Source organism: Podarcis cretensis (genome assembly GCF_951804945.1).
Source record: "Podarcis cretensis genome assembly, chromosome: 16".
In the NCBI taxonomy this organism is placed as follows: Eukaryota; Metazoa; Chordata; class Lepidosauria; order Squamata; family Lacertidae; genus Podarcis; species Podarcis cretensis.
In genome coordinates this window covers 30,688,315-30,702,583 of record NC_137186.1, presented here as the reverse complement: position 1 = coordinate 30,702,583, position 14,269 = coordinate 30,688,315, and the positions used below count along the sequence as shown (strand labels likewise).

The 14,269-nt window shown below is 44.5% G+C and overlaps 1 protein-coding gene across 1 annotated transcript in view; it reads left to right on the top strand.

Annotated features, from left to right (window-relative positions):
- YDJC (YdjC chitooligosaccharide deacetylase homolog) overlaps window positions 1-14,269 on the top strand; it is a 128,168-nt gene that overhangs the window by 13,490 nt on the left and 100,409 nt on the right. The gene's annotated exons all lie outside the window — the stretch shown is intronic.

Here is a 14,269-nt window from a genome sequence, read left to right as displayed (position 1 = left end):
TGGGAATGATGGGAGTTGTAGCACAAAACCCTCTAGAGGGCACCATGTTGGGGAATGCTGGCATAGTTTTTGTTTGTGGTGGGGAGTGATTAGAATGTTGGGAGTTGGAATGGGAAGATCCGAGTTCAAATCGTCCCTCAGTCATGAAGCACGCTTAGGTGAGCTTGGTCAACTTATTACTTGCTTTGCAGGGTGGTCATGAGGATAAAATGGAAGTGGGAGGACAACATGCACCAAGGATCTATGGATGTTAAGCTTGTTGTGGTCTTTTTGTTTTCACTAGCCAGGGATTTGGTGCAAATGTCATATATTTAGAATTTAAAAAAATTCAGCCTCGGAACTAGTTCTGAGCATCCAAACTGAACAGAACTCCCAATCCTTTCATGCAAAATTCTGCTTCTGGTTTCACCAGTATTGTTCCTTTCACCAATATAATTTAGGGTGTGTGCATGGAATCATTTTGTTGCTGCTATTGTTAAAGGGATGCGGTGGCGCTGTGGGTTAAACCCCAGAGCCTAGGACTTGCCAATCAGAAGGTCGGCGGTTCGAATCCCTGTGACGGGCCGAGCTCCCGTTGCTCGGTCCCTGTTCCTGCCAACCTAGCAGTTCGAAAACACACCAGCGCAAGTAGATAAATAGGTACTGCTCTGGTGGGAAGGTAAACGGCATTTCTGTGCGCTGCTCTGGTTCGCCAGAAGCAGCTTGGTCATGCTGGCCACATGACCCAAAAGCTGTCTGCAGACAAACGCCGGCTCCCTCGGCCCATAAAGTGAGATGAGCACCGCAACCCCAGAGTCGGTTACAACTGGACCTAATGGTCAGGGGTCCCTTTACCTTTACCTATTGCTAAAAATATTAGGGGGATGGAAATCTTTGCTGCTCTACAGCAGACTACTAATTCATAGAGCTACCAGCCATTCCAGAATCCACCGTCTGCCTGAGTAGACCATTCCTCGGAGGAATGGCAGGATGCTCATGCAATAAATAAAGACACCCCCTCCATTTTTAGCCACGCTTTAACCAAAGTTTGTGAGCTGTAAGTGGTGCTTAAAAGCTTTTGAAAGGCTACTACTAGAAATATCCAAGATGTGCCCCTAACATGTGGAAGGAATGTGTGTGTCTGAATTTCCTTTGGGTATCGTAATTAAGGTCACTTGATGCTGGTTAATTGCATTATTACTTTTATTTCAATTTCTTGCCTGCCCTTCAGTGTAAGGTCCCAGCAATTAAAAAACACCAAATTAAAAACAGTGCATTGATTATTTTATTTATTTATTTATTAAAAATATATATATTTATATCCTGCTATCCACCAACAAGTATCAAATCACTTTGTAACGGTTATGCCTAAAACCATGTAAACATGTTAAAAACCACAAATCAGCTAAAAATTATAGAAAGATGTATTCTTAATTGGCTGCCTAAGCCTGGCAGAATAGAAACATTTTCAGCGGGCATTTAGATGTTGAAACAGAAGACAGGCTTAATCTCTACCTGGCAGAGTATTCCATAATTTAAAACAAGTGATGCACATTTAGTGATAATTTGGGTGGGCTGTTTCGCTCCCCTTATGAATTAAATTTATATCCCACCCATCCTCTCAAAGGAGCCCAAGGTGGCAAACACACAAGTTATAAAACAAATAAAAACACTTCAAAATTTTCTTCTTTTCAAAGTTTATTATTAATAAATAAAATAAACAAATGCTAGAAATACTGTTACAGCAGGCTGAAAGCAGGATAAGTTTGGGCATTATCATTGAACTTGTTCCAAAACATTGCAAAAAAAATAAATAAATACCAATTTCCCCATAAACCTTTTAGGCTGGTTCATATGTTTTCTTTTGTAATAAGTTAGCTCAGTTATATTGACTAGGGACCAAATTTTCTCAGTTCATTTAGATATAGTAGGAGATGGAAAAAGAAGAATTTCATAGAATTGGAAGGGATCCTGGTCTACACCTTAGATTTAAAGCACACCCAATGCACGTTCAAAGCTCATGGCTTCCCCCAAGGAACCCTGGGAACTCTAGTTTGTTAAAGGGCCGGAAAATTGCAGAGGCAGATTTAGGGAGGCGTTACTGGTACTACTGCACTGGGCACCGAGCCCAGAGGGTGCCACAAGACGTTGCCACTATGATGTAATAAATGCGTAGATCGGAAGGTGATGGATGTGGCCCTGCCAAATTTTGGGCTTGCACAAGGCACCATTGAAATTTGCAAACTCAAACTCTGTCCCTGGGAACTATATCTTTGTAACAGGGGAAACTGTGGTTCCCAGGATTCCTTGTGTGATGTGCTGGGTGTGCTTTAAATGCACAGTGTGGATCTGTCCTAAGAAAATACACCGTATTTTTCGCTCTATAAGACGCACCAGACCACAAGACGCACCTAGTTTTTGGAGGAGGAAAACAAGAAAAAATATTCTGAATATCAGAAGCCAGAACAGCAAGAGGGATTGCTGCGCAGTGAAAGCAGCAATCCCTCTCGCTGTTCTGGTATCTGGGATAGCTGTGCAGCCTGCATTCGCTCCATAAGATGCACACACATTTCCCCTTACTTTTTAGAAGGGAAAAAGTGAGTCTTATAGAGCAAAAAATACGATAACTTGCACATAAACAGTGGTTCGGAAGATGAAAAAACAAACAAACCTGAAATCTAAAAAGTAATGTGAAGCATTACCATAGCACTTTAAACAGGCACAACTTCCCCCCAAAGAATCCTGGGAGCTGTAATTTGTTGGGTACAGAGAGTTGTTTGGAGACACCCCCCCCCCATTCCTTTAACAGAGCTAAAATCCCCAGAGTGGCTTAACAACCCCCTCTTCCCAGGGGCTTCTGGGAGCTGTAGTACTGCAAGAGGAACAGGGGGGGTCTCCTAGCTATTCAAACTACACTTCCCAGCATTCTTTGGAGGAAGCAGTGACTGTTGAAAGTCCTATACAGTGGTACCTCAGGTTAAGTACATAATTCATTCCGGAGGTCCATACTTAACCTGAAACTGTTCTTAACCTGAAGCACCACTTTAGCTAATGGGGCCTCCTGCTGCCGCCGTGCCACCGGAGCACGATTTCTGTTCTCATCCTGAAGCAAAGTTCTTAACCTGAAGCACTATTTCTGGGTTAGCGGAGTCTGTAACCTGAAGCATATGTAACCTGAAGCATATGTAACCCAAGGTACCACTGTAATACTGCTTTAAATATATGGTGTGGATTTAGCCACTATGAGAAAGGCATACTCCGGGTGGCGAACTCTGAGCAAATGCCTATAAGCTTTTCACCAGTGACCACCTATAAGCTGTTTCTTCAGCTTTCTTAACAGAGCTACAACAGGCAGAAAAGTCATTAAGCAGCCCGCCAAGAGCATCATTAATTTCCAAGTAGTCCATGGGGGGAAAGATTTGAGTCTACTCTTTGAAAATAACACTTGTCAAAACCCACAACGGTATTTGAAAATCAAACCATTCATAAAGGATGTTCAGGGTTGAAACCAGCGTAAGTTTTACTCAAAGCAGACCTGTTGAAATTTAGGAGACCTAAATTAGCCATGCCTGTTGATTTTAATGGCTCTACTCTGAGTAGGACTAACATTGGCTCCAGCTCTTAATTTCCTTGTACACATGGTGTGGTGATTTGCAACAGAATTAATCCTGTGTGGATGCAAAATTTGGAAGCCGATACAGTTGAAATCTTAAGAAACAGAGTGCGATCTGGTGAACAGTCCGCAAGAAATGGAGTGAACCCATTGCTCTAATAGAGGCAAGAGGAATTGGGGTGTGCGTTTTGTTCCTTTTACTTTTCATCAAATTGCAGAGTTGGATGGGACCGTGGGGGTCATCTAGTCCAACCCGCTATTCCCCTGCGTGTCGTGGGATAAAGAAAAGCAGGCCACTTCTATGTGGGAAAGGCATATTTTGCAGGAGAGGGCTGTAGCTTGGTGGTAGCTTCCTATTTGCATACAGAAGGTCCCAGGTTCGTTCCTTAACATCTTCAGATAGAGCTGGGAGAGGCTCATATCTGAAAACCTCAACAGCTGCTGGCAGGAGCCAATACAGTCGTACCTCGGGTTACATATGCTTCAGGTCGCGTTTTTTCGGGTTACGGACCACCGAAACCCAGAAGTACCGGAATGGGTTACTTCCGGGTTTCAGCAGTCACACATGCACAGAAGCACTAAATAACGCTTTGCGCATGTGCAGAAGCGCCGAGTTGCAACCCGCGCGTGCGCAGACGTGCCACTGTGGGTTGCGAATGTGCGTCCCGCACGGATCATGTTTGCAACCCGAGCGTCCACTGTACAGTCGTACCTTGGATCCCGAATGCCTTGCGAGTCAAACGTTTTGGCTCCCGAACACCGCAAACCCGGAAGTGAGTGTTCTGGTTTGCGAACGTTCTTTGGAACCCGAACGTCCGACATGACTTCCACGGCTTCCGATTGGCTGCAGGAGCTTCCTGCAGCCAATCGGAAGCTGCACCTTGATTTCTGAACGTTTTGGAAGTCGAATGGACTTCCGGAACGGATTCCGTTTGACTTCCAAGGTATGACTGTATTGAGCTTAGATTGACCAATGGTATAAGGCACCTTCTTGTGTGGGTAGGGGAGGGTGCCTGCATTTTATGCCTAGATAGCTTAGTTGGTTAGAGTACGGTGCTGATAATGACAAGGTTGCAGGTTCAATCCCCGTATGGGACAGCGGCATATTCCTGCACTGCAGGGGGTTGGACTAGATGATCCTCAGGGTCCCTTCTAACTCTGCGATTCTATGATTTTACATCCTGTTCGGTTTAAGAAGCTGTGTCATTCGTTTTCGAAAACAACAACAGAAGCATCTGAAGATGCAGATTCTTGCTACTCTGCTGAGAAAGGGGTGTGATCTGGTGTGCAGTTGTAGCGTGCGTTGTAAACTGGTGACAGAATGGGTTAAGGCATGGGGGTGCGGGAATTCCTTGCAGTGGAAAAGGACATGAGGAAAGTGCTTTAAAAAGTGTGGAGGGTGTTTGTTTGCTGATGCAGTGATCTGTCTTCACCGCTGCGCCCCTTCCCCCCCTTCCCAGCCTGCAAAGTACGGTGCCATCTGCTCAGGAGAGGTAGGGCAGTTTGAGAGATTTAGGAACCCTCCCTGAACACATCGGAACAGGTTGGCTCTTGCAAGGCTGAAAGAATCCCCGTTTTCTGGCAGGATTTGTACCAGCTTGCTAGATACCTTAAGAAGCCGAGGCTGGAATGCCAAAAATGCAGCGAATGCTCTTTCTTTCCTTTTCGAAGAATTAGAAAGAGAATGAAAAGTTGCTGGGGGGGGGGGGGGAACAGTGGAAAGAGGAGGCAAAGCCCTGCTCACCTCGATTTCAACGCAGCGATGCTTTCTGTGGTTGTTTTTGCCTGCCTGTTCCAAAACAGCAACTGTAGCCCTTTGCCAAGAAGGCACCCTCACCTTCTTGGTGAACGTAGACGTGGTACCCAACCACGAAAGAGTCAAGTGGGAGTTCTCCTGTCAATCTTTTTTTACAGAGGAGTGCAGATTTGCGCCAGCAGTACCTCAGGTTAAGAACTTAATTTGTTCTGGAGGTCCATTCTTAACCTGAAACTGTTCTTAACCCGAGGTACCACTTTAGCTAATGGGGCCTCCTGCTGCTGCTGCTGCCGCTGCACAATTTCTGTTCTCATCCTGAAGCAAAGTTCTTAACCCGAGGTACTATTTCTGGGTTAGTGGAGTCTGTAACCCTAAGGGTCTGTAACCTGAGGTACCACTGTATTTGAAATCCATTGGCTACTACGGGCTGCAAGCTTTGATTAAGTAATCAGTTAGATCTGTAGTTCCCAAACTTTTTGGGCTACTGCCCCCTGGGTTCCATAAAGTGGTCCCCACTTCCCCCCACCCCACCCTATAAAAAGCATTATTCGAAATTGTGGTTTGCGTGGCCCACGAAGGAAGATTATAGCACCATAAAGTTTGAAACGGTCAGAGTTACTTGCATATTTATTCGAAACCCAGTGTGAAAACTATTCAGCTTAATTAATAAAACAAATTGAAGAACTGGAATCAGCGATACCATCTTTTCAAAGTCTGATGGTTATTGACACCTCCAGCGCCCCCCACCTCCTTATCCCCCCCCCCCCCCGCTTAATCTCTCTGCCTTCCAGAGTGAGTTACCCCCACTCTGGAAAGCACTGAATTAGAAGAATGAATAAAAAACAAACATTTAAACTGGCTAAAAAGAAGGCATCCCAATTAATCAGATAACACTAGTGGGAAAGTTCATTAAAAAAAAATTAAGTACAAAGATCAACTATGTTGTCAGCAAAATATTGGAACTACGATAAAGTTTCTTCCACATGGCAAAGGGGAAGGAAAGCTTGGAAGGGATTGTGGATGAAAAATGCACTTGCAAACATACAGAGGAAAACTTTGAGGCTGTTTCTTAAATTTACTAACGAACGGGGAAATGGTCTTACCTTTCAGAACAAACTTCCCCAGGGAAAATCTTTGCACACAAGTTTTTAGAACTGATATAAAGTTCTTGAAACTATCCTTTGCCAGTGATTTAATGCAAGGATGGGGATCTCATGGCCTTCCAGATATGGTTAGACTACAAATCCCATCATCCCTGACCATTGCGCTATGCTGACTAGGGCTGATGGGAGTCTGACAGCATCAGGAGGGTAACAAGTTTCCATTCCTGGTTAGTTAATTTATTTATTTATTTTATAATAATTTTTATTAATTTTAACATATAAATTATAATACATACCACAAAACTTCACCACTTATACAATCTTTTTTTGGACTTCCATCAGCACCTCTGATGATCCACCGTATCTTAACTAACCATCCTCCCCTTTATCTATAGTTCCAATAATTCACCTCACAAAACTTCTTGCAAACCTACAAACGTAGTCTGATCATCACAATTACTTTTCAAATAATCTGTAAATTTACACCAGTCTTCTGTGAATTTCTGGTCCTGCAGATTTCGAATCCTTCCTGTTAGTTTATCTAGTTCTGCATAGTCCATTAATTTCATCCTCCATTCTTCTTTTGTCCGTAATTCTTCTTGCTTCCATTTTTGTTCCAATAATATTCTTGCTGCCCCTGGTTAGTTAATTTATAGTTGTGTCTAGTAATCAGTTGTGCACTGATGTGATTTCTTATGGTTTTCATTTTTTAAAAATGTGGTGTTTTTGTATGTTGTGCTGGTTTATTTGTTTATTACAGTGCTTGGGAAGTTCATTTAGTTCCAATAATTCGAGTTCACCCCTTCGAAATAGGAATTGGTTCCAGTTCCAAGTTGCCACCTCCAAAAAAGAAACTTAATTCCGTTCCAGTTCAGTTCACACTTTGTTCATGTGGACCTCTGCTTTACTTCCCCAGTCTTCAAAATTTTACAAGCTGCTCAGCTTGAGTAAGACTAAGAAAACATCAAAACAAAAACACAATGCAATGTGAAAAAATGTTTTTATTTACTTTCCCCAACAATTATGATCTTTAAGCTTAAACAGCTGCATCACTTTTCAGATAGATAAAAATGATAAATGCAATGGCCACAGTCAAACACGGTGTGTTTGTGTGTGTGTGTGTGTGTGTATGAATTGAATTAAAATCACCCAAAATTCCACTGTGAAAGAAACTTTATTCATATTCAGTTCACCTGGAAATCATAGAAACTACTTTCTGGTGAAATTCAGAGATTTTGGAATTGTTTTCATGAGCTAAAAGGTAAAGGTAAAGGTACCCCTGCCCGTACGGGCCAGTCTTGACAGACTCTGGGGTTGTGCGCCCATCTCACTTAAGAGGCCAGGGGCCAGCGCTGTCCGGAGACACTTCCGGGTCACGTGGCCAGCGTGACATCGCTGCTCTGGCGAGCCAGAGCCGCACACGGAAACGCCGTTTACCTTCCCGCTGGTAAGCGGTCCCTATTTATCTACTTGCACCCGGAGGTGCTTTCGAACTGCTAGGTTGGCAGGCGCTGGGACCGAGCAGCGGGAGCGCACCCCGCCGCAGGGATTCGAACCGCCGACCTTTCGATCGGCAAGCCCTAGGCGCTGAGGCTTTAACCCACAGCGCCACCTGCGTCCCTATTCATGAGCTAGTTGGTCCAAATTAGTTCATTCCAAGCACTGGTTTATTGTATGATTATGATGTCTATGTGCCTTTCCTTTCTGTTTTGTATATTTTTTATAAAGCACTTGTAAAATGGCAGATGATGGGGACAATCTTAGAGGAGTCCCTTTTCTGCCATTCTCTCACAAGAGGGAATCCATCTTACAACATTTGCTGCAACACATACTTGCAATTTAAAAGTGAAGAAAGTATGCTTGCAATAATAGGACTGTAGCACTGGAAGGGGTCCCAGGGATCATCTAGTCCACCCCCCCCCCGGAATGCAGGAATATGCAGCTGCCCCATAGGGGGATCAAACCTGCAACCTTGGCATCATCAGCACCACATTCTAACCAACTGAGCTATTCAGTTTCCTGCAACGCCATTGTTTTAGTGACATGCACATTTCTTTTGCAGCAAGTCCTTTTGCTTTCAGTGGAGCTTGCTCCCATAAAAGCTGTACTTTGCTTAAAGGTAAAGGGACCCCTGACCATTAGGTCCAGTCGTGGATGACTCTGGGGTTGTGGTGCTCATCTCGCTTTATTGGCCGAGGGAGCCGGTGTACGGCTTCCGGGTCATGTGGCCAGCATGACTAAGCCGCTTCTGGCAAAGCAGAGCAGCACACGGAAACGCCGTTTACCTTCCCGCTGGAGCGGTACCTATTTATCTACTTGCACTTTGACATGCTTTCGAACTGCTAGGTTGGCAGGAGCAGGGACCGAGCAACGGGAGCTCACCCCGTCGCGGGGATTCGAACCGCCGACCTTCTGACCGGGAAGCCCTAGGCTCTGTGGTTTAACCCACAGCGCCACCCGCTTCAAGGTACTCTACTTACCTGGAAGCAAAGCCCATTGAACACAGTGAGGCTTATTTCTCAATAGACAGGCATAGCATGGACTGGGCAGCTTCCAAGGTTGTGGGATCTCGTGTGTGTGTGTGTGTGTGTGTGTGTGTGCGCGCTTTTGATTAAACCTCCGAAACCCAACAGCAGAAGATCCTGGACTGGGATTTGGCTGTAGGCCTTGAACTGAACTGAACTCAAGAGTTCAGCTCCACCCCATCCCCACCATTTTTGTCCATTTCATCAGTATAATCTGGGAAGGTGGAGAATCCATTTTGTTGTTGTTCACAGAATCTTAGATTTGGAAGGGACCCTGAGGGTCATCTAGTCCAACCCCCTGCAATGCAGCTCAAGCATCCATGACAGATGACCATCCAACCTCTGCTTAAAAGCCTCCAAGGAAGGAGAGCCCACCATATCTTGCGGGAGTCTGTTCCACATTGGGGAGACATAAGTTATTGCTGATCTACTATGAATCACCCAGAGATCTACCAGTACATCCCAATCTCCTTTCTGCTCACCTCTGATTTATTGGATTTCACTGTTAATCGGTTAGGACACCCTTCTGCACCAGACACTGAGAGCACTTATTATTATACCACTCTATAAACAGTAATGGCTTCTTCCAAAGGATTCTGGAAAGTGTAGTTTGCTGAGAGTTGCTAGCAGGCTCCTCCCAGAGCTACAGTTCCCAGAACTCCCTGGGAAGAAGGATCAGTCATTATTATTATTTTTTAAATAATATTTATTACTTTTCCAACAATTTAAGCACTACAAAAAAAGAACAATACAATACAAAAACACTACATAACACTGACACATTAAACTAACAAAACAAAACAATTTAAAACACATCAAATAATTTCAGTATCTTATCTTTCATTCACTTATTTCCGCGACCTCCTCACACCTCCCTTTTTGCATTCCACTTCTGTTAATTGTTTCAGCAATTCCTTTCCATCTCCCTCTGTTTTCAATCCTATAATTATCTTAACACATTCTAACCTTATTTTTTCCTTTAATACTCTATTAATCTATTTATTCTTAATTCCTTATAACATTTCTACTAAAGCCATATAACTTCATTCCAACATTTTTCTAGCATTCATTAATTTTACAGTATTTCCGTAAATAATCTTTAAACTTTTTCCAGTCTTCTTCCACCAACTCTTCTCCCTGGTCTCGGATTTTGCCAGTCATTTCCGCCAGTTCCATATAGTCCGTCAACTTCATCTGCCATTCTTCCCGGGTGGGTAAATCTTGTGTCTTCCAATACTTCGCGATGAGTATTCTTGCTGCTGTTGTTGCATACATGAAAAATGTTCTATACTTCTTTGGCAGAAGGATCAAGCATTAAACTATTATGGGAATTTCAGCTCTGTGAGGGGAATAAGGGTCTCCCAACAACTAACTACAGTTACCAGATTTCTTTGAGGGAATCCGTGGTTGTTTAAAGTGATACGATACCGCTTTAAGTGCATAGTGCAAATGGGACCTAAAACTCATTCATTCAGGTGACAGTCCAACTTGACACCAACTTAAATAGATCTAAAGCTCTCGGTGCGTGATATTCCAATATTTCCTCTCCCTAAAGTACACAAAGGGACGCGGGTGGCGCTGTGGGTTAAACCACAGAGCCTAGGACTTGCTGATCAGAAGGTTAGCAGTTCGAATCCCCACGATGGGGTGAGCTCCCGTTGCTCGGTCCCAGCTCCTGCCAACCTAGCAGTTCGAAAGCACGTCAAAGTGCAAGTAGATAAATAGGGATCGCTCCGGCAAGAAGGTAAACGTCGTTTCCGTGCACTGCTCTGGTTTGCCAGAAGCAGCTTAGTCATGCTGGCCACATGACCCGGAAGCTGTACGCCGGTTCCCTCGGCCAATAAAGGGAGATGAGCACTGCAACCCCAGAGTCGGTCACGACTGGACCTAATGGTCAGGGGTCCCTTTACCTTTTAAAGCACACTTGTTTCTAAAACAACAAGAGCAGCTGTCTCTGCCATCCTTCCCCAACCTGCTGTTCTCTAAATGTTTTGGATCACAACTCCCATCTTCCCCAGGCCAGCTGTGAACTGATGCTTCTCTGTTGGCTTGCAGCAGAGTACACTACTGGGCTTGGGTTGAGAATTATAGAATTGTAGAACTGGAAGGGACCACGTGGGTCATCTAGCCCAACACGGGGCTCAGACCCATGACCCTGAGATTAAGAGTCTCACGCTCTACCAGCGGACCTATTTTGGATGCCAACTGAACTAACTTCCCTCAGGGTAGCCTTGAGGACAGTCCCTTTATGCTAGCTCCAGGCATATCTACCTTGCCAGGACTCTAGAAATAAATTTCAAACATGTAAAGATAAGATGAGGCTGTGTGTGTGATCTGCCAGTTTTCTAGTCAAAATCTCACTGGCCTGCGGTACAGGCATGTTGGAAGAATTACTGGAACTATTATATGAATGTTTTGCACCCATGTTTCATTCATTCTGAGTATTGTTCCTATTGATTTGTAGAAAAGTGGTATATATCAGCAGAGCAATTCCACACGTGTCAACTCAGAAGCCAGGTAAATGAGAATACATTTCTTGACAAGTATAGGATTGTACCGGGTAGTTGATTTTTATACAGTGGTGCCTCGCAAGACGAAAAGAATCCGTTCCGCGATTCTCTTCGTCTGGCGGTTTTTTCGTCTTGCGAAGCAAGCCCATTGACGGCTTAGCGGATTAGCGCTATTAGCAGCTTTTAGCGGCTTATCGGCTTATCGGATAAGCGGCTTAGCGGCTTAGAAAAAGGGGGGGAAAGGGAAAAAAACCTGCAGGAACTCGCAAGACATTTTCGTCTTGCAAAGTAAGCCCATAGGAAATTCGTTTTGCGAAGCACCTCCAAAACGGAAAACTCTTTCGTCTAGGGAGTTTTCCGTCTTGCGAGGCATTCGTCTTGCGGGGCACCACTGTATTATGTTAAGCAAAGGTTACAGCATTCTAGGAGAAACAACCCCCCCAAATACATTTCCTTTATTTGTTAATTCTAAACCCACCCTTCATCCAGGCAGGCACCAGGGACAGTGTACAGCAGGCATAAATATTAAATATATGCCAAACGTAAAATAGAATAAATCAACGCTGCACATAACAAAATAACAAAAATGAGAGGCAATGATATAAGGCGGATTGAAGCAAGATAACCCTGTGAAAGTAATCAGAGAAGAACAGTTGAGGGAGGGAGAATTCTGCAGCTGGAGGTTACCAGCTTGGCTAGAGATAGTTTACACTGACCCAGAGTGGCTCTCCATGGATTTGGACTGGAGTCTTTTCCTATGCCCTCCTGGAGATGCCAGGGATTGAATGCTGGGAACTTTACATGTAAAACACCAAGCTGAATACTCCTCTGAACATGCTGTAGGGACGTGCGGGGCGCTGTGGTCTAAACCACTGAGCCTCTTGGGCTGGCTGATTGGAAGGTCGGCGGTTCGAATCCACACAACGGGGTGAGCTCCTGTTGCTCTGTCCCAGCTCCTGCCAACCTAGCAGTTCGAAAGCACACCAGTGCAAGTAGATAAATAGGTACCACTGCAGTGGGAAGGTAAACGGTGTTTCTGTGTGCTCTGGCTTCCGTCACAGTGTGTTCCGTTGCACCAGAAGCGGTTCAGTCCTGCTGGCCACATGACCCAGAAAGCTGTCTGTGGACAAACGCCGGCTCCCTCGGCCTGAAAGCGAGATGAGCATGCAACCCCATAGTCGACTTTGACTGGACTTAACCACTTAGGGGTCCTTTACTTTTTACCTTTTACCTTCTGAACATGCTAGTACTTCTGTTGAAAGCTGAAATATAATTAATGTTGGAGAACCCGTGCATTCCCTACACTAGTTCATTTCCTATAGATGATGAGAATGCTTCATTAAATTTTATATTCTGCACATCCTCCCAAAGGAGCCTAGGGCAGCATATAAGTGATAGAACAATAACAACATCGTGAAAACAACTTCCAGTACAGATGCAGACTGGGAAAGATCGCAACTTAAAAAGCTCATTGAGCAAATCACATGTAGGAAGTCAGAGTAATTAAAGAGGGGGAGAAAAGTCAGACAACCAGCACATTCAATCCCGATACTATTTGGCTGAGTATACCATGAAGTTTATGTAATATAAAGGGCTGGACTGATGCAAATTGCTAAGAAAAAAAAGCCGACCTTTAATGAATTGTTCTTAAACCAAATTTCCAACTTCCTGATGTGGTACGTTTCATTTTCAAGCTTGCATGCTCATTTAACCAAAAACAGCCTTTCTAAAACGGATGTTATGTGGGGCTGATGGGAACTGTAGTCCGAAACATCTGAAGGGCGTCAGTTTGGGGAAGACTGACCAATATCGACCTAGCAATGGCATTCCACTCCAGTGTTTCACAAAATGAAGACACACTATTTGCATATCGAAATATCATTGGACCGAGACACTCTGCCCACCTCAAACACCCCTGAAGGTTCCGTGCAGCACATAGCTAAACTATGGAACTCACTGCCACAGGAAAGGAGGCATTGGTGGCCACCAACCTAGATGGCTTTAAAAAGGGGATTAGATAATTTCATGAAGGGAGAGGGCTATCGGTGGCTACTAGGCCAGGATGGCTTTTCTCTGCCTCAGAAGTGGGAGGCAATGAATGCTTCCGAATACTAGTTTCTGGAAAACACAGGAGAGGAGGGTGTCTTGTCTGCGAATCCTGCTGGCAGGTACCCTAAAGGCATCTGGTTGGCCATTGTGAGAACAAGATGCTAGACTAGAGACTGGTGACTGGGAGCGGCCGCCGAGACCATATAACATGGTCTTGAAAGACCTACTCTGGCTCCCAGTATGTTTCCGAGCACAATTCAAAGTGTTGGTGCTGACCTTTAAAGCCCTAAACGGCCTTGGTCCTGTATACCTGAAGGAGCGTCTCCACCTCCATTGTTCAGCCTGGACACTGAAGTCCAGTGCCAAGGGCCTTCTGGCAGTTCCCTCACTGCAAGAAATGAGATTACAGGGAACCAGGCAGAGGGCCTTCTCGGTAATGGCACCCGCCTTGTGGAATGCCCTCCCATCAGATGTCAAAGAGAAAAATAACTACCAAACTTTTAGAAGACACCTGAAGGCAGCCCTGTTTAGGGAAGCTTTTAATGTTTAATAGGTTATTGTATTTTAGTGTTTTGTTGGAAGCCACCCAGAGTGGCTGGGGAAACCCAGCCAGATGGGCGAGGTATAAATAATAAATTATTATTATTATTATTATTATGGTTATTGTATTTTAGTGTTTTGTTGGAAGCCGCCCAGAGTGGCTGGGGAAACCCAGCCAGATGGGCGAGGTATAA